This window comes from Octopus sinensis, linkage group LG3, assembly GCF_006345805.1.
Source record: "Octopus sinensis linkage group LG3, ASM634580v1, whole genome shotgun sequence".
Taxonomy (NCBI): domain Eukaryota; kingdom Metazoa; phylum Mollusca; class Cephalopoda; order Octopoda; family Octopodidae; genus Octopus; species Octopus sinensis.
The window spans coordinates 66869389-66896485 of NC_042999.1; positions in this window are offsets into that span (position 1 = coordinate 66869389).

The following is a 27097-nucleotide window of genomic DNA, read 5'->3' on the forward strand; positions in this document are numbered from 1 at the left end:
ACTGACAGGCTGATTCCTACGTTACAAGCGTAATCTGTGAGTGGAACAATAAAAATATGCAAGACTTTTCTCAAGTTCCAAATGTGAATTTTTCTGTGTTACCTACATCCTAAAGACGGAGTCTTGTATCTTTGTTGGAAACCGGCTCCCTCCCCAATAGAAGATTTATAATAATTAAAAAATAGAAGAGACATATATATATACATGCATCCTAAAACCTTGGAACTCCCGAAACAGGGCCCCACTAGTAGATATAGTTTAAAGTCATACACAGAACGTACCTATAATACACTTTCAGTTTCATTTTGGAGCAACAGTTTGGATACATACAAACCCGCTTGGTGTACAGTATGTCTAAACTTGGTCTCTTGAGAGTAAAAGTGAATTTTCTTAATCATACATTATCTGAAACAATAAAAGTCTGTCCTTAAAATTTAAAAGATTATACTCAAAAGAAGATGTTCGTCTTCTTCACAACCTTGCTAATAAACTTTTGGCCGTCAAAATTAGCTCTAAAATAACAAGAAGAAAACGAAAACTTGCATACATGTATATATTCACTTTTATGTGTTAAGATTAATATATGCGAAGAAAATAGATGGAAAACTAGTCGAGAAATCTCAAATTCCTCGCACTACAGTCGAATGAAATACATTAGTTTCCACTGGCTACTTTCCGATGCGAAAATATGATATACGAGTTACAGGAAACGTTACTCGAAAGTAACAGGAAACGTTCTCTGTGTGACAAACCCGCCACTTGCTGCAGCCCTCAGGCATCAGTCTGCCAACTGGCGGAGTACGCTGATGTCGTACTGCTACGTGGTACGTCTTTCATTTGCAGTGCTTCTCCCTTGTATCTCGAATTTTACGATGACCAAACGAAGGAGCAGCATGCTTCAGTGAAATTCTGTTTTCTTCTGGGGAAAACGGGGTTGAAAGAGTTGTCATGCTTCAAACAGCTTACAAGGCTGCTGCTATGGGAAAAACACAAGTTTACGAGTGGTTTTCACGCTTTAGGAACGGTTACATGTCGCTTGAAGACCAACCTCGTTGAGGGCGGTCGACGACCTTCTGAACGAATGAAGACATCACGAAAATTCACGAACCGATTTTCAGAAACCGTCACCGAACAATTGACAAACTTGTTGATATGATTGGTGTGTCCTGGAGCTCCTGCCAAAGAATTTTAAGCAAGGAATCACGAATGGAAAGATTTACAGCAAACTTTGTGCCTCGCTTGCTCACAGAAGTGTGAGACAGATTTTGACCAAAAATGGAAAGAGCCCACTAACGCACCTTTCCAATTCACCCGATCTTGCTCCCTGCGACATTTTTTTGTTTGTTCCTCCAAATGAAAAAAGTCCCGAAAGGAAAACGTTTTGCAGATGTGGAAGAGGTGAAGAAAAAAACGACGGAGGTGTTAAAACCATCACTTTGCAAGGGTTGCAGAACTGCGCCTGAAAAACACATCTGGGCCGTAAATTGCTTCAAATAGGTGATAAAAGTGTAAACATATAAAACTAACTGAATAAAATAATATTGTAGAATTCCAGTTTCTTTTGAGTCCCCCCACTCGTATTTAGCAGAAACATGTTTGCGACGTGGGATAATATATAACATGTAGCATATGGGTCTCATATTTACATGCGTCTGATTTGATTGGACTTCGATTCCACTTGTTTACAGTTTGATATTCTATACGGCGATAATTTACTTCTGGTTAATGAGATCCTCTACACAGAGATACATTCTCTCTATATATGTATGGAACTCCTACTCGGTGATTTAAATTATCTACTTAAAGTTGTTCAGTGTTTTCGTTACAAACCTATTTGCTAGGGGCTATTTATCTGAAAATTGCAATGCATTGAATCGATTTACAATACCTGATCCCTTGCCTTGATCTCGGCAAGAAAACGGTATATAAACAGGTGGGAGCAACTGAAGAAATAGGCCTGAAGTGGTCTGCATGATGACGTGCATAATGCGTACCTTACTTCATACATAGGTAACTCACCAAAACAATAAGACTCTGTGTCGATATAATGTATATACACAATATTTCTATAAGATATGTCGTATGATTTCATTGGATTTCGGTTCGATTTACATATATTCGAATACAAAGCATAATATTATTTACGATAGATAGATGGATATATACATACATGCATACATACAAACATACACACACACATACATACATACATACATACATACATACATACATACATACATACATACATACATAAATACATACATACTTACAAACATACACGCATACATACATACAAACATACACATATACATAAATACATATATACATACAAACATACACACATACATACATACATATATACATATATACATACATAAATACATATATACGTACGTACACACATACATACATACATACATACATACATACATACATAAGTATATGTGGAAAATATAGATAGATAGATAGATAGATAGATAGATGGAGAGAGAGGGAGAGAGAGAGGTGGGGAGAGAGAGAGGGATATGAATGTACATACGTAGATGTATACATGTTCATGCATATATATGTTTCAGTCATTAGAATAAGACTATGACCGGGAAACGTCTCGGGGAATTTTAGTCGAAAGATTCAAGTCCTGTACATATATTATTTTTTTTAATATAAGCGTGGTACCTATTCAACCGAGCTCTTTGGCCAACTCCTGAGTTATATGCATATATGAGTTACATGTATATATATATATATATATATATAATATATATATATATATATATATATATATATATATATATATATACAAAATTTAAAGGACTGACCATTAAAAGTGGACGGTCAACATGCTAGATATAGACGTCAAATCGCATTTGAAAGATACACAAAAATATAATCGGTTGGACTCTATGCATGCGAGACTCCGGTCAAACGTTTTTGCATCTAGTCCTGCAAATTGTATTTCTATATGACAGACTATGCTGATGAGATTGCAGTTATCCATGTGGATATTAATAATCGAAACTGATCGGTCCATAGGTAATCATTTTTATTTCGTATATTTTCATTTGTCTTGCTTATTTTTAATGCTTTGGTTTGTACTGAGTTTTTTTATTTGAGAACATATTCTTTGTGGAAAATGGCGATTTGACGTCTAAATCTAGCATGTTGACCGTCCACTTTTAGTGGTCAGTCCTTTAAATTTTGTATGTAAAAATATTTTAATCTTCGGATTCTTTTAATATGCTGGGCCACTGGTTTTAATTGATTAATACCAATTTCTACCCTTATTAAATTTTATATATATATATATATATATATATATATATATATATATATATATATACATATATATACATAAATTAATATATGCAGCAAGGCGCAATGTGATGCCGTAAAGGAAAATATAAACGTTATTGAACATGACTAAGGGCATTAAAGGACCTACATGGCGAGAAATGTCGAAATGTGTGCCGAACATGTGCTGGAGTGCCCGCGGGCTATGGAGTCTGGTCTCACTGATGGCTATAATATGCAGATTTTGTGACTTGATGTCGTTTAACAAGTAAGCTTTGTTTCCAATCCACGTACATTTATACTGCCTATTTTGAGCATGTTCCTATCGAAAGTTGTGTTTTACACACGAAAGGAAAGTGAAAAAGAAAGAGAGAGAAAGAGAGAGTCACTTACTGTTCGAAAGTTCTTCACCCCACAGTCTTCTCCCAGAAGGTCTGTATACAGTTTTTTGGACAAATATTTTTGAAATCTCCCAACAGCATCAGGGTAGAAAGATTTTAGGATGCTGTGTTTGTTCTATGTTATGTGTATGATTTTAATGTGTTGTCGTGGTGTTGTGCGTGGGTGATTCATTGCGAGAAATAAGAGTTAAAATGTTCTTAATGCGGTAGGAAAAGCACATAAATGTATAAATGTATATACATGTGTATACTCATACACACAACACTTATGCGCATACAAATATATATATATATATATATATATATATACATTACAGTCATGTGGTTAACCCCGGATCAACCCGGGACCTACATATATATATATAATATATATATATATATATATATATATATATATATATAAATTAAATTAGAGATAAAACCACTATTAGGCAAATCAAACAGTGAAAAACATAAACTAAAACATAAAAATAAAAATAATTAATATAATGTACAAAATATATAAAATATAACATTTAAAATCTAAATTATTTAAATTTAAAATTTTTTGAATTTTATTTATAAATTTTTATATTTTTTTATTTTTTAAATATTTTTTAAATTTCAAATTGATAAATTTTTAAACTTTTAAACTTTAAACTTTTTTTAAATATAAATAACTATCATATATATATATATATATATATATCATATATATACATTTATATATACACCTACGTAAATATGTTTACATTAACATTCACTTCATCACCCCTAATGAAAAGTAATATTGATCGATTAAGATCAGTTAAAATTTGATTGGTTAGTCGAATTATAAATATTGTTTCAAACCAAATGGCATTTCAAGTGAATTTGGATATGTCTAATGGTTTATTTAGATTCATTTTTAATAAAGGATTAAAATGTTATCATTATTTTCAATTAAGCTATTCTGATGTAAGAGGGGAGAGAGTTATATAAAATATTCATATGAATTTATTTGAAATTTATATATAAGCGCATGAAAGTGCGCAATTATAAACAATTGGTCATAAAAGTAACTTTGAATGATGAAAAAGGTAATTAGTTAAATGGTAACCTATTGATTAGAATTGATTAGGATGTCATCTATTAATGTACTCACATATAAATACGCAAATATATACATATTAGTGCTCACACACACACGCACGTAGAAGCATGCATATAAGCACATTCGTACGTATAAATGTAAGTTTAAATAGAAATAGAAAATGAATATACTCATACGCGCACATGTATTCATACATATATACGGGCAAGAAAATTCACATCCATATAGGCATCATAAAAACATAGATAGATATATAAGCACAGGCAGATATATAATATATACATACGTATCAACATAAGAGCATATACATATATACACACATATACACACACGTACATATAACTATATACATACACACACATATATATATATATATAATATATATATATATTATATATATATTATATATATATATATACATATATATATATAATATATATATATATATATATATTGGCCTGCTCGCTTAGCCAGCAAGGTGGCGTCATCTGAATGCTAAAACAATGCGAAGCGCATTGTGACCAGCGGTGTGTAGTAGCATTTGACAGCCTGGTCGGTCACGGTGATATATATATACAGCATCACACAAGGACAGTCATGTGTACATACATATAAATATATCAATGCAAGCATATACGTATATGGTTACATGTGCACATACACGCGCGCACACACATGGGCACATATGTGTCTATATTGGCAATCCATACACACACAGTCATATGTATATACATGTATAATATATATAGATCTACATAAATACACTATTGTGTCCGGGGAGAGTCATTTTCTTTTGTGCCTTATTATGTAACAAACTCACCGGTAATATTTCCCCTTTTTTCTTATTTTTATTGTCCTAAAATTACCGGTGTGTTACATAATAAGGCACAAAAAGAAAATGACTCTCCCCAGACACAACAGAATATGCTTCAACACACGAACTCATATAAAGAATCTTGCAAACCAAATCCAAAAACGGAATACATAAATACATCTATATTGAAATACATTGTAAAAGTATAAAATATATAGATATAAAGATGCGAATGCATATCAGGCATTTTAGTTGTGTTAATATTTAGTTGTGTTTAGAGGTGTTAATATGGCTATTAGTGAAAAGTAGTTTTCTAAAATATATTCAAACTGATGCTTGTATTAACAATTGTGTCTATTCAGAGGCTAGAATCAAAATCAAATAGCTATAAGATTTAGCAATTGTGTATGATTACATATTGGTAGAAGGTTACTCATAATGGGTGATATATATAAAAAGATAATAAACATAAGCGTAATGGAGGTATAATGCAATAATATAAAAAATATATAAGTTATAATTGAATTAAATAATCGACGTGAATATACTTATAAAAAAATTAGACGGTATAAAGATACAAAATATATCAACATCATTATAAATATAAAAATATGTGTGCATATCAGACTTTGTATTATCGCTTGATAGCAAGTATGTGTATTTTTTTTAATATAAATATGTCTTTCTCAATTTTTATATATAAACTACGAATATAATTTAATTCCTCACCTCATTCATATTGTACTTTATTCACAGAGAAATTTACACTTCAGTCTCTATTTAATTACTCTCGTCACCCTAATTTTATTTGCATACTATTTCTTACTCATAAAAAAAAACCTATTGCCCCTTCGCCTAGACATATACCACCATTACTAATCATAAACGGGATGATTCAAATAACTAGCACATAGAATATCTAAGGGTATATTCATTCTCACTCTGAAGAGATTGAACTCAGAAATATAATTTTAATATTCATTTAATTCCACTGAACTTAATTGAAACAGCTGTAAGGGATGATGATCGATATTTTACTGATAGTAAACTCTTATTAACTTCAATATCTCCATCTTCTTATTCATATATATTATATATATATATATATATATATATTAATATATATATATATATATATATATATATATATATATAATATATATATATATACATATATATACATATATATACATATATATATATATATATATATATATATATACATATATATACATATATATATATATGTATATATATATATGCATATGTATATATATATACATGTATATATATATATATTATTTATGTATGTATGTATGTATGTATGTATATATATATATATATATATATATATATATATAATATATATATATATATATACATGGTTGTGTAATAACTAGCCAAATGGCATAAGGTAATAGGTACATACAATGTGTACTCAAGTTGAATCAGTGTCTAAAACCCACCGTTAAGTGCCGGGATTGGCTTGTGTATCACGCGTACACGCATGTTTAGGTATCTTCTTGTATCTCTGTATCTACAATTACTAAAAGCAATTGAACAATATGATGTTGAATCCGAAACTGGGTCGGCAATACTGAAAAAAACTACCAAATACGTTTACTATTACGTAAAAAAGGTAGTCACATCGAAAATCTTCGATCGCTGCATGTGCTTGAGACCTGGAGCGCACACACAAAAGTCTACATATATCTATCAAGTCCATAATAAACTGTTTGCATAAAATTTCACGTTAGATAATATTTATTTTGTAAGGAAATTTTCTTTGAGCTATTTTTATTGTATCAATAACTTACTTTTAAGTTACATATAAGTCTCTCCGTGTGTGTGTATACGTGTCTGTGTGCGTGTGCATGTGCGCGAGTAAGCATGTTATATTACCAGTAGGATATATATACATATATATATGAATGTATTTACACATACTGTACGTATAATTGTATCTGTATATCGAATAATATTTTAAAGACACACAGAGAAACATGCACACACATTCATACAAACATGCAGATATATATGTATGTGTGTGTGTGTGTATGTTCATGCACATAATTATATATATATATAAGTATATATATGTATGTATATATGTATTTCTCTGTGTCTGTGTATGTATATGGACATATATATGTATACATATGCATTTGCTAGCACATACATATATGAGTGATATGAGTGTGTGCATATATATGTGTGTAAATATATATATACATACATATATATATATAGATATATATATATAATATATATATATATATATATATATATATATATATATTATATACATCTGTATGAATAGATAGATAGATAGATAGATAGATAGATAGATAGATAGATAGATAGATAGATAGATAGATAGATAGATAGATAGATAGATAGATAGATAGATAGATAAATTCTTCACGAGAGAAGACGCTATTTTCTGCAGTCGACACATCGTCTCGTATATTGCCATCCTTTTCCGGGAACGCGGGCGAGTGTATACTGTGTGTGGGAGTATGTGTGTGAGCTTTCCGTTTACTCTTTAACTTCTCTTGTTTGTTCAACTTCATATGCATAAATATATTATATATGTATTGATTTGTCTATCTATCTATAGGTACACACACATATATATATAGATATATATATATGTATATACTACATATGTGGAATACATGCCTATACTAATATATATTTATACCTACATAAGTCTACGTAATATATATATATATATATACTTATATATACATGTATATGTATATGTAAGTAAGTAAGTATATATATATTTATATTAATATGGATCTATTCTCTTATCAACTTGCTTTGTAATCTAATTAGGCGATGCAATCTTCTTTATGTATCTATTTTTTAATTTTATTTCCTTGCTTCCCTTTCAACATTTTCAAGTTTTATCAAATATTTCTGATTAAATTAGAGAAATAGTTTACCGGCCAAGTTTTATACAGCGAATATAACTAACAGGCGGATCATTTTTCTGTTGTTTTCAAGATAATCACAATGTCAAAGAAATCTTGTGTGTATACATGTAGCTACTTGCATCTGTGTACTTGTTGAAAATCATTAAATTATGTGCGTGTAGGTATGAATGTAATTTTTGTATGTGTATTCAGATATATACATACATATATATATATATATATACACATATGCAAATATAGGCGTATATATATAGGCGTATATATATAGGCGTATATATATAGGCGTATATATATAGGCTTATATATATACACAGATGTGTGTGTATGTACGTATGCATCTATATATATATATACATTCATACATACAGATGCACACTTCTATATAACAGTGTTTATTTGCGAATGCGTATATGTGCGCATGCGCCTAGATGTAGACAGATAGAAAGAGAGGCAGACAGATAGTCAGAGAGACAGACAAGCAGACAGGCAGAGAGACAGGCATACAGGCAGGTAGACAGTCAGACAAACAGACAGACTGACAGACATACAGATAGACAGATAGGCAGATAGATAGATAGATAGATAGATAGATAGATAGATAGATAGATAGATAGATAGACAGACAGACAGACAGACAGACAGACAGACAGACAGACAGACAGACAGACAGAAGTATAGATTTAGATTTGTGTATGTATTTTTGTGTTTGTGTGTTTGTATGGGTGTATGTGTTTGTGTATTAGCATGTGTTAGAAGCCAGTTCCTTCGATGCAGGAAGACTTGAAGCAATTAAAAGTAGAAGAGACGATACATATACATATTATATAAATATCCATATATGTGTGTATGTGTGAATATGTTTGTGTGCGTGTGTGTGTGTGCAATATGTGTATATATGTATATATACATGTATGTATGTACGTATGTATGTATGTATGTATGTATGTATGTATGTATGTATGTATGTATGTATGCATATATGTATGTATATTCACTTCGGCGAGCTGGCAGAAACGTTATCACGCCGGGTGAAATGTGTAGCCGTATTTCGACTGTCGATACGTTCCGAGTTCAAATTCCGCCGAGGTCGACTTTGCCTTTCATCCTTTCAGGGTCGATAAATTAAGTACCATTTACGCACTGGAATCGATGTAATCAACTTAATCCTTTTGTCTGTCCTTGTATGTTTTTCTGTGTTTAGCCCCTTGTGGGTAGTAAAGAAATAGGTATTTCGTCTACCGCTACGTTCTGAGTTCAAATTTCGCCGAGGTTGATTTTGCCTTTCATCCTTTCAGGGTCGATAGATTTAAGTACCAGTTACGCACTGGGGTCGATGTAATCGACTTAATCCCTTTGTCTGTCCTTGTTTGTCCCCTCTGTGTTTAGCCCCTTATGGATAGTAAAGAAATATATTATTAATTATTTCACGTCTTCTTGTATGGAAGGAGTTGGTTTCTAATAAAGATACATCATTGAATGTAGATAACACAACCAGCATTACATGTTGAATTTGAGAAAAGTCTTGAATTTCTTTCATATTATTCTACTATTCTGCTTACAGACTGTATCTGTAATTTTGTATTTCTGAATGTGGTTAGGAATATACAGAGATTCATGACAGACTTGTATACAATGGAATAGCAGTCCTTGAATATGAGGACCACCATACGATGTCTTGTTTTACCGCACTTCTTTGCGATGATGTGAAGTTTTGACTCGTTGTGTAATGAATGGAACGTATTAACCCATTAGCATTCAGATTAATTCGTAAAAATGTAAAGTTTATTTATTCACATTGTTTTTATTTAATCATGCAATATCTAGTAGCTTCGAGATTTCGAAGAACGGTGGTTTATTTTTAGAATGACATTGTAGGGTAGGTGTGTGACGTTTGATCTAGTCGGTATGAACGTAACACATATGGAATAAATGGGTCTGATATAATTGGTTTAAAGGACTACAACTAGTAAAAGGAGTTATAGTACCATCAGTGATTTCATGGATATCTTACAGATTTGTGTCAAGCCAGTAAGAGTAGGTTCAAAGAGGTATGAGAAAGCTTGAGAAATGAAGAATAGCAGATGTTTGTCCCTCACAGTGACAACGCACGAAAGATGAAGAGCAATACATAACTGGTGACGGTCTCGTTTAGAGAATGCGCGGGTTAAGACTACGCGCTTTCATTGGTCGGATAAAGATGAGACAGTGTCACGTGACAACTTTCTGGGGCTGCCTGCTGGAGCCAAGCAGCAGGTATTTAAAGGGAAACTTGACAAGACAGTCAGTCGCCCGCTGACACTCGTTGACGCTACATCGAAGAGGCCAGGGGACAGAAGAAAGGAGGAGACGTGCACCCAACACCAGAATTGAAGACACCTCCAAAAGCGGGGGTCACGTCAAAACGGTAGAGGAGTAGGGGCCGAGACCGGACGTGGTTCCTCCTGATGATGTCTTGAGGTAACTGGATCCTATAAAGGAGCTTTTGTGGTAGCAGACCACGAAACACGGTTGAAATTCCTGAGAGGAAGTGAAAAAAAGGAAGAAAACCTGGACATCGTAAAGCATATACTGAGGCGTGGAGATTGGGGTAGACTAAAAATAAACAAATTCAGTACTGTAATATAAGCTGGTAATTGGGTCATATCTACATAGAATAGAAGGTACGGGAATTTTTTACCTAAGGATTTCTGTTAAATGAGCGGAAATCGTCTTTTCATAAATCTGGCGGAAAATTATCTGAAATGATACATAAATCGGAACGGCTCTTGGGGATATGGATCAAGAATAAGAATGAGTGTATTGCACCATACTGCACATGAGCGAAAAGTCAAATATTCATATAAAATATAGCACAAAGCTGAAGACAGAACTTCAAAATGGCTCTGTTCGTACACGGAGGTCTATAAAGAATAGGTATACTATAAACGTTGATCTACGATTGGATGAGTTTTCGCATCTGCAGCAGATTATGCTAATGATGATGACGAGCTATAGGAAAGAAGACTACTGCTCATCTTGTTAGCAATTGTCATTGCCCTACTGCCTATCACACAGCAGTAAACATCATGTATAATGTGTATGAGCCGTACAACAATGTTATCGAATTCTTTTACATTCCCCAATGTATTTCTCTTCAAATATTTTTATGTATACATACTGCATTCTTGTGTTTAAAAATTGATAATTTCATGTGCTAAAAGTGTTTCTGTTTAGCTTACCAATTTATCTTTCAAATATCTATCTATATGTACATGTATATATATATATATATATATATATATATATTATATATATATATATATATATAATATATATATATATATATATAATATTATGTATGTATGTATGTATGTATGTATGTATGTATGTTGTATATATATAATATATATATATATGTATATATATATATGTATGTATATATATAATATATATATATATTTATATATAATATATATAATATATATATATATATATATATATCACATACATATATATACAATACATACATATATATATATATATATATAGTGTGTGTGTGTGTGTGTGTATATGTATATGTATACATAAGTATATATGTGTGTGTGTGAGTGTGTGAGTGTGTGTATGTATGTGTATACATGCAAATATACACAGACACATAAGCGCGCGCGAATGTATATATATATTTAAACATAAGCCATGAACTAGAAAGTGATTAATCAACACCGTAATTGGGAAATGGAAAATTTCTTTTAATAATTTATCGCTACCCGTACAACACCAATGGTGTCATGAAAATATATTCGCAATTGTTCAACCCAATATTGAATAACAGCGAATTTATTTCCGTGAAGCCATTATTATTGTACTAACAGCACTCAACTATTAAAAGAAATGTATAGGTAGATAGATAGATAGATAGATAGATAGATAGATAGATAGATAGATAGATAGATAGATAGATAGATAGATAGATAGATAGATAGATAGATAGAAAGATATTTTTATACAATATTTATAATATACAGAACTTAATATGCCAAACTATGTATTTTAGAGCAGCGCTATTACATAATATTGATAGCTATTACTATTTGTTCCCTGAATAAGACTTGGCGAAACACACATTTGATCAAAGATAATCACCCGTTTGTCAATGCATGTGTATTTTTTTTCCCATGCTTAGTATAACTTCCACTATATTCTGTATTACATAATTTCTTTTTTAAAACTGGAGATTTTGCTACCATTTTCTAACTGATCGAGACCTTACATAGAGAATTCTTTTCTATGTTCGCTTGTTTGTTTTTTTTGCTTTGGTTTTTTTTTTCTTCATTGCCGCTACCACCACCACCACCGCCACATTCGCAATATTTCATTTCATACAAAACAGAAGATACTCAGTGTTATAAAATTAAGCAACAATATTACCAATAATAATAATAATAATAATAATAATAATAATAATAACAATGATAATAATGATAATAACAATTAATATGTCAAAAAAAATAAGTAATACCAAATAGTGTGAAATAAAAGCTTCATTAGTTTGCTCTGATCGTTTATTTTAAACGGACGATTAGCTTGATCATATTGTCAGAATTATCTCGCCGTAAATCATTCTTACAATTATGGATTTTGTCTAGACAGCATTAATGAACTGCGATAAAGTAAAATAATATCTAAAGATGGAATAACCCTCCACCCACTCCTCTAGCTTCTAAAAAAATATAGTGTCTTTTCATCTTTAATTCTGGTCGTTTAGTATTCTGCCACTATCTGCCTAGACGCTAAGTAAAAAATATAGTTTCATATTGAGAAACTAGTCACATACACTGTGTCGCCGTTGAAATTGCATATCTTCCGAGATTGCTGCAACAAAATTATTTTTCATCTTTCACTTGTATATTCTTTTAGTATCATAAATGCTTTACAGAAAGTTAAACATTTTTTTCTTTACTTCAAGTACATCATCAAATACAGCTACAGACAAAAATGAAGTTACAAAAAATTGCTTTGGAAAGACGAGTTCCCGAGTTCGCTCCAGATGTAGAAATTTTGAACCAGTGTCTAATACTGCAGAATCTTGTTAACCAATGCCTTGAGAGTGAAATTTAGAGGATCTGTTTTGTTTTGATGCACAGAGCCTGATTTTATCGAAGATTTTTACACCATGCGAATTATAAGAACCACAAAAAATTTAACATAAGAAAAGAATTTTAAATATTTTGAGGTTAAAGTTTTCGTAATTTTAGCCAATCACATCCATCGATTCATTTCAACTCTTTCTAATTATTATGGAAAACGTCATAGATTTTATTATTTTTGAATTCGATCATCCACTATGACAACTAGCACAACACACACAAGAAACACAGATAATTTCCATAAATTAAAAAATATATGTTATATGGTGCTTGACTATACCCTTATTTTTTTCATATTGTTTGTGTACGTGTGTGTAATAAAATAACCCTAAGTCACGAACCTCCATGGACACACACACACACTAAAGGACACACTCAGCCACGTACATGTGTATATGTGTGTGTGTGTATGTATGTATGTGTGTGTGTGTGTGTGGTGTGTGTGTGCGTGCGTGTGCGTGGAGACGCAATGGCCCAGTGGTTAGGGCAGCGGACTCGTGATCGGAGGATCGCGGTTTCGATTCCCAGACCGGGCGTTGTGTGTGTTTATTGGGCGAAAACACCTAAAGCTCCACGAGGCTCCGGCAGGGGGTGGAGCGACCCTTGTTGTACTCTTTCGCTCCAACTTTCTCTCACTCTTCTTTCCTGTTTCTTGAGTAACGCTACGATGGACTGGCGTCCCGTCCAGCTGGGGGGAACATATGCTCAACAGAAACTGGGAAACCGAGCCCATGAGTCCGGCTAGGCATGAAAAGGGCGAATAAACATAAATAAAAAATAAAATTATACATATAGGCGCAGGAGTGGCTGTGTGGTAAGTAGCTTGTCTACCAACCACATGGTTCCGGGTTCAGTCCCACTGCGTGGCACCTTGGGCAAGTGTCTTCTACTATAGCCTCGGGCCGACCAAAGCCTTGTGAGTGGATTTAGTAGACGGAAACGGAAAGAAGCCCGTCGTATATATGTATATATATATATAAATATATATACGTGTGTGTGTTTGTGTCTGTGTTTGTCCCCTAGCATTGCTTGACAACCGACACTGGTGTGTTTATGTCCCCGTTACTTAGCGGTTCGGCAAAAGAGGCCATTAGAATAAGTACTGGGCTTACAAAAGAATAAGTCCCGGGGTCGAGTTGCTCGATTAAAGGCGGTGCTCCAGCATGGCCGCAGTCAAATGACTGAAACAAGTAAAAGAGTAAAAGAGTAAAGAGTATATATATATATATGTATGTATGTATGTGTGTGTGTGTGCTTGTGTATTATATGTGTGTCCATGTGTATTTATAGTGAAAAACATTGTATATGGTTAGATAGTTTAAGATCTATTTTTCAGCATATTGCTGTAGGAAAATTTTTCTTTTGCCCTTATTTATAATTATATATATGGTGATTTTGACTGCTATTTCTAGACATACAAGGGTTTTGCAACCCTCTCCGTTATAATTGTGATTTATTCATAATTATGCACACTTATGAAATTTATGTGTGTGTGTGTGTGTGTGTTTCTGTGTGTGTGTGTAGTGTATTGGTCCGTAGTGGTAAGATCAACCAAAGAGTATCCCATCTAGTAAGAGTTAAATATTTAATAAACACAGAGCCCGAGGATTGTGTGAATGCACCAGACGTGTTATAAACTGTCTGAGTTATTTTGCACAACATGAAACTATTAGTAAGTCATTAAAATATGTACTGTTATTATTTAAGGATGTGTATGTATGCATAATATGTATGTATGTACATATATATACTATTTATGTACATACATATATGTACGTACGTACGTACGTTTGTATGTATGTATGTTTATACTTAATTTGTTCAGGTAGTTATGAAGTTAGATGTGATTTTTTGCTTTCAGTACAACCCAAAAGTGGAAGGTATGAAATATAATATTGCAATGCATTTATTTAGTTGATATTCGTTTCCTTTTCTGCCGTTTCAACTGTAGAACCATACGCACCCGCGCACAGACACACATATAAGAATGCATATATATATATATATATATATATATATATATGCTGTTGTATGTATGTATGTATATATATCACGTGATCACGTGACCGACCAGGCCATCAGATGTTGCTACACATCGCTGGTCACAATGCGCTTGGCATTGTTTTAGCCTTCAGTGACGCCAACCGTTGGCTAAGCGAGCAGGCCAATATATATATATATATATATATAATACATATACATATATATATTATATATATATATATATATATATATATATATATTATTATATATATATATCTATATATATACTATAGAGAGAGAGAAAGAGCTATATATATGCATGCATACATACATACATACATACATACATACATACATACATACATACATACATACATACATACATACATACATACATACCTATGCGACATGACATTTGTCACTAAAACAGTATACAACGCCATTCGGAAAAAAGGTTCTTCTGAAATGAATATAGAAAATCTTCCTGTTATTGAATATGTGCACAAATAGCAGCACAAAGAATAGCGTGGGCGCATTCCCATCAAAACAACTGTTTCGAAACCTCCAGCTTCTATATCCAGATGATAAAGATGGAGCTTTGTATCTTTGTTAGAAATCACCTCGTTTTACAGAGGAAAATTTTAAACAGTTAAATACAAAAGCGACATAGCTGAAACTACAAAAAAATACATGCATACATCAATGTAGTTATTCCAGCAGTATATTGCTTTGAACCACTCTAAATACCTTATTTTCTAAAGGATATCAAGATTCTAGTTGACACTAACCTCTTTATATTACTGGTACTTGAGTTATTGAATCTGAATATGGGATTCAATGCAAGATTACCAAGACGAAATAGGATAGAAGTTGAACTTAGAACCTTGATGTTTTTTGTTTGTAACATCACCAAAGTTCAAGAGGCAACTGTTCTGAAATATATATGTATGTTTCAGAACAGACATGTGTGTATATATGTATGTATGAGTGTATGTATGTATGTACGTACGAATATACGTACATACACTCATACATACATACATATATATGTGTGTATGTGTGTATACACATATACACATTCTTACATATAAGCAAATATACGCACTCATACGCATACATATCACACAAATATGTGGAAACTTAAAGATAAACACAATAAAACACTCATAGGTGCATAAAACATTATATATATGTATATTATATATATATATATATATATATATATATATATATAATATATATGTATGTATATATATATATGTGTGTGTGTGTATATATATATATATATATATATATATATATATATGATATGAATATACATATATATATACCCTTATGGATATATACATACAGATATATATGCATGTATGTATGAATGTATATATGCACACGCATATATAAACCACATGCATATTAATATATGCATAGGCACACACACATACACACACACATGTAAACATATATATATATATATATATATATATATATATATATATATATAAGGACTAATGCACACACTCACATACATCAGCATTGTTATATACACACATTCTAGTCTATTCATTCACGCACACAAACGCGCACACACACACACATACACACACACACATACAACAACGGCAAGACTCAAACGGAGTACTTATAAATATCTCATTCAGTATGACGATGCCAAACAGATCGATTCCAGCTCCAATCTGTCAGCAGAAGATTCAAAACAAAAGACTTTGTAGAAGTGCGATGTCTTATATAAAATGAGGGTTTGTCAAAATCGCAGCAGGAGGACTTCCCTTTGTTTTGACAGATTTTGAATGGTGATGAAAACAAAAATCACATCTAAATTCATAACTATCAGAACTAAGGACGTCAATACACACACACACACACACATATATATATATATATGTATGTGTGTATGTTTATATATTTATATATATGTGTGTATATATTGATACATATATATAATATACACATATATATATACACATATATATACATATATATACATACATATATATATATACATACACGCACATACACGCACACAAACATATAATATGCATTTATATATACAAATACATATGCGCGCTAACCACACACACACATACAGATATATATATATATATATATTATATATATATATATATATATATATATATATAATATATATATATATATATATATATAATATATATATAGTGTGTGTGTGTTTGTGTGACAGAGAGTGAGAGAGAGAGAGACAAACTCTGTGTTTAGCTATTTTCAATACTAGCACCTTGTTTTCTCTAAATATTTCAAGAATGAGAAACTATTGATCAGTGCGATAATGAGAAAGCGGGCATTTAAGCAGATGGATAGATAGATAGATAAGTTTCTTTATTGGCCACACAGGGCTGCACACAGATGGGACAAGTTACAAGGTAGAGCTTTTCTTTTGGGGGATGAAGAAAAAAAAAAAAAAAACGGGTGGCGTAGGTTTTCGATCAAGAGGGATCGTAAAAGGGAAATCTAAATAGATAGATAGATAGATAGATAGATAGATAGATAGATAGATAGACAGACAGACAGACAGACAGACAGACAGACAGACAGACAGACAGACAGATAGATAGATAGATAGATAGATAGATAGATAGATAGATAGATAGATAGATAGATAGATAGATAGATAGATAGATAGATAGACAAAGAATGAGATAATCAATATATATGGGGTTCTTGTTTTGGACGACAGTATTCTGTTACTGAGAGGCTCATCGCTTTTCTTGAACATTCTAGCTACCTGACCCGATTGGATTTTGTAGGTGTACTTCGTAAAACTCAGATAAATGGACCGAGTTAGGTAACCAGCCGCACTGACAATTGTCCAGGAATAGAGAAATGGAACGTTGAGAAAGTTACAGCGGTAAACTGTGACTACAGCCCTATGTAACAAATATCTCCTCTATTTAAAGTCTAGTGTCCTTGTTAAGTTCGTTCATGTTATTACTCTATACGCAATCGCACCTGCACTTTACAATATGACTGTACGTATGAGGGTGACGAAATTGCAGAGTCGTTAGCACGCCGATCAAAATGCTTTGCGGTATTTCGTCTGCCGTTACGTTCTGAGTTCAATTTCCGCTGAATTCGACTTTGCCTATCGGGATCGGTAAAATAAGTGCCATTAGAACCCAAAGATCGATGTAATTAACTCGTCCTCTCCCCCGAAATTGCAAGCCTCGTGCTAAAATTTGGAAAGAATATGCTTGTATGTAAGGATTTACGTGTGTTTTTATGTGAATATACGTACGTTTGTATGTCATTAGATTGCAGAGCTTCGAGGGAAATGGTTTTTAGTGTGTGTTCTATCTGTTTACATTCTAAGTTCAAATGCTGCTGTGTTCAGCTTTCTCCTTTATCCTTTCTGCTTCCACAAAAGTATTGACTCAAAGATTTAAAGACATCAATTAAATCCTTCCCCTCAAAATTTCTGGGCTTCTTTTAGGCCGACCACCTTTATCATTCCTGCATGTAGAGCAGTGATCTGACAAAATCGTTAAAGCGTCGAGAAAAGGCTTTGCAGCATTTAAGACGGCTCTTTACATTTTGCATTTAAAGCCCACCAAGCCAAAATTACCTCTAACTCGTCCGGGGTCAATAAAATAATGTACCAGTTAAGTACTGGGGATAATGGTAACGACTAACCCATTTTCGCAGTTTCAAGCCTTGAACCTATTTTAGAGACATCCCTTCATGTTCAAATACAGAAAGACGATCCGAGATTAAAACGGGGTTTATATGAGCTTTAATTCTAAACAGACAGATGTCGTAAATAACATTATCTTCGATGTAGTATTTGCTGTATAGTAAGAATATGTTGCAGTAGTATTGATCATACAGTAAAGGCTAGATTTACAAATCAAAAGCGTACGAGAAATCTGTATGTTAGTGAAGGTGACAGAAAATGGAGAGATCTGTCTGTTAGCAAAGGAGACACTAAGTGAAAGGGGGAATAAGTCTATTGGCACAGGAGACTCAGATTTATCATAGATTCCTGTATGCATGAAGCCATAGTTGGCACTGAAAGACTACAAAGGACATATATGTTGAACTTAGGTCAGCTGCACCACAAAAAAAAAAGAATTATGGAAACCAGGCAAGGATTTGCTAAGTGCAGTTTGTATCAACACTTCCTACAAATGTCTTTTAGTATAAAAATATAAACTTTACAGGTCAAAATACCATACTAGTTTATACTGCAGCAAAATTATACGTCTGTACTAAGATAGCGCAATATTAGTCAGAACACATATTTAGTTTAGGTTTCTCGTCTTCGCCGAAGATGATCTATACATATATACATATATACACGCACGCACGCACACACACATACACACACATACACACACACATTTATTTGTGTGTGTGTGTGTGTGCGTGTGTGTGTGTGGTGTGCGTGTGTGTGTGTGCGCGCGTGTGTGTGTGTGCGTGTGCGCGTGCGCGTGTGTGTGTGTGCGTGTGTGTGTGTGCGCGTGTGTGTGTGTGGGTGTTGTGTGCGTGTGCGTGTGTGTGTGTGCGTGTGTGTGTGTGCGCGTGTGTGTGTGTGTTGATTTGCTCGGCTAAAGGCGGTGCTCCAGCATGGCCACAGTCACATGACTGAAACAAGTAAAAGAGTAAAAGTGTTTGTGTGCGAGTGTATGTATGCACGCGCGTGTGTGCGTGCGTGTGTGTGTGTGGGTGTGTGTGTTTGTGTGTGTGTGTGTGTGCGTGTGTGCGTGCGTGTGTGCGTGCGTGTGTACGCGTAAGCTGATCTGTCAAACAAATTTGGCTGCCGTTATTTTAAGCAAACTGAACAGCCTTGTAGAAGCTCCAATATCGGCTCTGTCAGTCAAGCAAAGCCGAGCATGTAGAGTTTACTACCTTATCCAATATGGTTAGCTCACATTACTCCGTAAGGAGCGTAAGGCCGGTTTTGCCGCTTTCTCTTGTGTTTATATTTTTCCCGACGCTTTAACGATTTTGTCAGACCACTGCTCTACATGCAGGAATGATGAAGGTTCTCGGCCTAAAAGAAGCCCAGACACTAAAGGTAATTTTGGCTTGGTGGGCTTTGAGTACAAAAAGGTTTTTTGGTGGGCTTTGAATACAAAATGTAAAGAGCCGTCTAAATGCTGCAAAGCCTTTTTCCGACGCTCTAACGATTTTGTCAGACCACTGCTCTACATGCAGGAATGATGAAGGTTCTCGGCCTAAAAGAAGCCCAGACATTAAAGGTAATTTTGGCTTGGTGGGCTTTGAATACAAAATGTAAAGAGCCGTCTTAAATGCTGCAAAGCCTTTTTCCGACGCTCTAACGATTTTGTCAGACCACTGCTCTGCATGCAGGAATGATGAAGGTTCTCGGCCTAAAAGAAGCCCAGACATTAAAGGTAATTTTGGCTTGGTGGGCTTTAAATACAAAATGTAAAGAGCCGTCTTAAATGCTGCAAAGCCTTTTTCCGACGCTCTAACGATTTTGTCAGACCACTGCTCTACATGCAGGAATGATGAAGGTTCTCGGCCTAAAAGACGCCCAGAAATTTTGAGGGGAAGAATTTAATTGATGTCTTTAAATCTTTGAGTCAATACTTTTGTGGAAGCAGAAAGGATAAATGAGAAAGCTGAACACAGCAGCATTTGAACTTAGAACGTAAACAGATAGAACACACACCACAAATCATTTATATTCCGCCGGTCTGCGACAGAATTACTCGTTTTTACCAGCTGAATGAACCAAAGTAACGTGAAATGAAGTGTTTTGCTCAAGAACACAATGTCCCGACTTTTTCAGAAATCGAAACTACAATCTTACGATCACATGTCCAACCGCTTAACCTCTAAGCCATGCGTCTCCACAAACCGTGTCCAATTTTGTTACAGTAAAATTCTGAACTGAAGTCAAGTGGTCAGTAGGCCATCGTCATGATACTTAACCCATGATTTACTCTAGATTATGTCTAGGATTATTTCCAATAGATCTCTAGTTAGAGGAACTTAAAGTTTTGATATCACAACTCATCTTCCTCTTTCTGTTCCGTTTCATTTCTCAAGTTTTATTTTATTTCTTTTTTTCTCTTTTAATTTCAAATATCTCTCATCTATTCTCTTTTGATCTGACTTTCTGTTCATACTAACCTTCACTCTTTTGTTCTTTATGCCCTTCTTTTGCTCCTACATTGTATCACTTTCGTTCTATCAGCCTCTACCCCCATTGATTCATCCAATATATCTCATTCCCTCCCGTCCTCTATTATGTTATTACATCTCCCACCCTTTTTTTTTCTCTATTACCTTTCCTTTCATACGAAATTTCATGCCCTCTTTCTCTTTCTATTTCTCTTTCTCTCTTCAAATTAGTCTAGCGATTACAGTTAAATTCTAGTTTGTGATTGATATAAAATATTGATTTGCAATAAGATCTATTCGGTGAGACAAGGATATGAGGAGTACTTCTCTTATGATGGGTAGTCAACAAACCGTATAAAATATCAAGGCAATCTCTTTTATTTCTCTGTTCACAAAGAGATAACAAATGTGTTTGCATCTGTTTAAAGTTCTACAACGAAATGTCTGGAAAAAAAACTGTAGTCTTAAATTTATGCAGTGCTGTGCATAAATATTTATATATTGTACACACAATGTGTGTGTGTGTGTGTGTGTGTGTGTGTGTGTGTGTGTGTGTGTGTGTGTGTGTGTGTTTGTGTGTGTGTTTGTGTGAGTGCGTGTGGATTAATTGGCTGAAAAGTTACAAGAGTGACTCAAGAACCAAGAGTTTCGTGTAAGGCAGACTTTCTATTTCTCTTGTTTACTCTCGCCAATTGATAGAGATAGATAGATAGATAGATAGATAGATAGATAGATAGATAGATAGATAGATAGATAGATAGATAGATAGATAGATAGATAGATAGATAGATAGATAGATAGATAGATAGATAGATAGATAGATAGATAGACAGACAGACAAACAGACAGACAGACAAACAGGCAGCCAGACAGACTGATAGATAGATAGATAGATAACTTTCTTTATTGGCCACACAGGGCTGGACACAGAGGGAACAATTACAAATATAGAGCTTTTCTTTTCGGAGATGGAAAAGGAAAAGGAATTAAAAAAAGGAAACAAATGTAAAATTTCGATCGAAAGGGATCGGAAGAAAAAAAGGCGATCAAAAGGGATCGAGTATCACAAAGAAAAATTTTTTTATTTCAAAGTAACAAGCAAGATTAGGTTCATCCGTGGAAAGAAAAGCCTACAGAAAAGACCACGGTAACCTCAGGCAGGGAGGAAATAAACACATGAGAGCAAAGCACTCTCTCTCTCTCTTTTACGATTTACAGGATCATGCTCAAAATCGTTTCGTCATTCGCACGCACCATCTTTGCTACATTCACCCACCTTTTTTTTGAAACTTTCACGAGACAAAACCTGCCTCTCCATTCTCACCTTCCTTTTCAAGTGGTACTCGAAAAAGTTGATGAGCGATTGGCCAGAGAGGTAAGTGTTTGTCTCTAGTCCTTTCGCTCGAGTCCACCACACTCATTCTTTCACCACAGCCACCAGTACGATGAAGACAGCCTTGCCTTCCCGGTTGAAGGAAGGGGGCGGAGCAATTCTCACGATAGACTCGGTCGTCAGGCGGACTCGTCCCACACGTGACAGCAGCCGTTCGGCATAAGCCCACAGGTCCGAAATGGATGGACACTGCACGAGCGCATGCAGTTTCGTCGCTCTGGCCGCATCTCGGGCAAGTCGGTCCAGTGTGTCTCGAACCGTGCCTGCAGAGCTTATCCTGAACAGGTAATACTTCTCGATAGCACTGCCAGGCCAGAAATCTTTGGTGATTATCCATAGGTCCCGGCACGAAAGTTGTCCTGAACAGGCGGGTCACGTGTCTCTCGTCGACGCCCAGATTCAGCCCGAGAACGTCGTCGCACCTCCCCTCCACTTCTCCATTTGGAGGTCCGGACCGATCCAGACGCCGAGCAATTTAACCGGTCTGTCGGTCCAGTGCCCCACAATGGAGACGCTGTTGGACGGCATGGGCTTGCTTCTCCAGGTGCTGAGCCGCAAGTCCACTGACTTTTCCCGGTTAATTTTTGCTCCCGTTACCGCTTCGTATTCTTTTAGCGTCTCGCCGACCAGGTCGATGTGCTTGTAGCTCGACACTATGATGGTGGCAGATAGATAGACAGAAAGATAGACAGAAAGATAGATAGACAGATAGATAGATAGATAGATAGATAGATAGATAGACAGACAGACAGACAGACAGACAGACAGACAGACAGACAGACAGACAGACAGATAGATAGATAGATAGATAGATAGATAGATAGATAGATAGATAGATAGATAGATAGATAGATAGATAGATAGATTGAGGCGACAACACCTTGGACCTGCTCTTCACCACAACTCCTGAAGCGATTATCAATTGCACTACGGAGGAACCTCTAGGTGACTCTGATCATGCTATGATCATCGCCAATCTGGCTCTTGCGGGCAACAACAAAAACCGGAACCATCTCCAATCTGCTTCCTTCGATTGGAAGAGAGCAGATTGGAACCTGTACCACACTGAACTACAGCACCCAAACTGGCGTGAATTCTACAACTCTGGAGATGTGAATACTATACTCCAGAGTATCCTGGACTCAATATGGGCAGCATGTGCAGCATCAGTGCCACGTAAACAGAAAAAGAAGAACCGCCCCAAAAGGGCAATTTGGGAAACTTCAGCGGTCCGACTTGCCAGGAAAGAACGTCGGACTGCTGAACGGGAATACAAGTTGCATAAATCAGACACCAACAGGAAGAAGTGGAATAAATCTTCCAACCATCTCAAGCAAGTGACAAAAAAATCAGTGCTTGAATTTGAACAGTGCATAGCAGCCAATCCTGACAGCAAGGTTTTCTGGAAATATGTGCATTCGAAGCAGGGACCTCACTCTCCAGTGGGCCCTCTTCGCAACCCTCACACAAACCAGATCACTGACGACCCCAAGGAATGCGCAGAACTCATTGCCGAGTGCTATGCAAACATATTCACTGTTGAAAGTCAAAATGTACCATCTTCACCATCTCTAACAGCAAATTCCATAACAACTATGGAATTTACACCTGCAATGCTGCGACGTCACCTTCAAAATAAGCGCAACTATGCCTCCCCTGGTCTTGATGGCGTTACATACCTGCTTCTCAAACGTGGCAAGTACTTCCTTTTACACCAGCTTTCTATTTTCTTCCAGTACTGTCTCAACAATGGTGCTACTCCGGAGCAGTGGAAAACTGCTAGTGCCATTCCTCTGTTCAAAAAGGGCGACCGCACATCACCTGTCAACTATCGCCCAGTCAGTCTCACTAGCTGTATTGCAAAACTGATGGAATCGTGTGTCAGAGAAACACTCTGGAACTTCTGGAGCTCTCACAGTCTCATCCGACCCTCACAATATGGATTTGTCCCTAACTCCAGCTGCAGTGATCAGCTTGTCGAGTTCCTTGAGGACATTACTCAGATCACTGACAGTGGCTCATGGGTGGATGTTGTCTACCTTGACTTTGCTAAGGCTTTCAACTCTGTGCCACACAAAAGGCTTATGGTGAAACTCTCTGCAATGGGTGTGAGGGATAACCTTTTTAACTGGTTGAAATCCTTCATTCTCAGCCGAAAGGAGGTAGTCACAGTTCTAGAACAGCATTCTACACCATATGAGATGTCATCGGGTGTACCACAGGGATCTGTCCTTGGTCCCCTCTTGTTTGTGGCATACATTAATGACATAGATGCCAATTTAAAGAATGCCACAGTATTGAAATATGCAGACAACATCAAGCTGTACCTTGAAATCAAGAGGACAGATCCTGATGTCTACAACTCTTTCCTGCAATCAGACCTAGACACAATGCAGCAATGGATCACAGACTGGCAACTGAAACTGGCTGTGGACAAGTGTACCACCATGCATTTTGGGAGAAAAAAACCTGCGTCCACATACTCCCTCCACAACACTGATATCAAGAAATCCTCTTGCAAGTGTGACCTAGGCATCACTGTCAGCAGTGATTTGCGTTGGACAAAGCATATCTCTAAAATTGTCAAGAAGGCCGAGGGTGTCTTGGCATCACTCAGCAAGACTTTTGTTAGCCGCTCTCCAGCCATCTATTTAAAACTGTATACAGCTATGGAACGACCACACTTGGAATTCGCATCATCAGTTTGGAACCCCTATCTTGCTCAGAACATTGACCTCCTGGAATCTGTCCAGAGACGTGCAACCAAACGCATACCCTCCATCAGACACCTACCATATTCTGAGCGCCTTGTTTCCCTGGGCATGGATTCACTGAAGCTCCGGCGTCTGGCGACGGACTTGGTAAGCACCCACAAAGTTATCAACCACCTCACCAACAACAACACTAAACACCTTTTTGATCTTCATGTGTCTAACACACGTGGACATGCCTACAAAGTCAGAAAACAACACAGCTCCCATGACTTTCGGAAACATTTTTTCACGCTCAGAGTTGCTGAAGCATGGAATAAACTGCCTGCGTCAGTTGTTGACTGCCATGACACTGCATCCTTTAAGGCCCTCATGCTTTCCGAAATCCGCCGAAACTACACCTGATTATATATACACTTTAGATGAGTTGTAGTGCACCTGAGCACTGTACACAATTATTTTTATTATTATTATTATTATTATTATTATTATTATTATTATTATTATTATTATTATTATAGATAGATAAATGGATAGATAGATAGATAGATAGATAGATAGATAGATAGATAGATAGATAGATAGATAGATAGATAGATAGATAGATAGATAGATAGATAGATAGATAGATAGATGTTCTGACATACTCACTAACACATAAACACACACACATACATGTACAATGCATACATACTTCATACATACGTGTGTACTTACATAATATATACATGCAAACACGCTTCTGCACAGTTTCCAATGACGAAAATCCAACTCACCAAGCGTTGATTTCCTTGTGATGGCACTTAATTAGTTATTCGCAGTGGGATCAAAAGTGATATTCCGTGTCCAGTGCTTGCCAGGCAGATGGTAATATTCTGTTAAGTCTCAATTATTTATAATAATTTATTTCATTTATCTTTTATTTCTTCATAATAGACTATTTCGCGAATTTTAAGAGGGAAACCAGCTCAAAACACTTTACTCCTTAGCACTGCTTAATGACTCCAAGTAGTGGCTTTGATCAAATAGCAACAGTAGAAATACACGTATATTGGGGGAAACGATGTATTTTTCTCTAATAAATTATCATTTCAATGATATTTTTGCATATTTATTTGTTACTTTTAGTTTTTATCATCTGTTGATTTTGTTTGTTTTCTCTTTTTTAGTTTTTTTTTTTTTTTGCTTTGTTTCTCTTTTTGCTTTTCCTTGTTTGT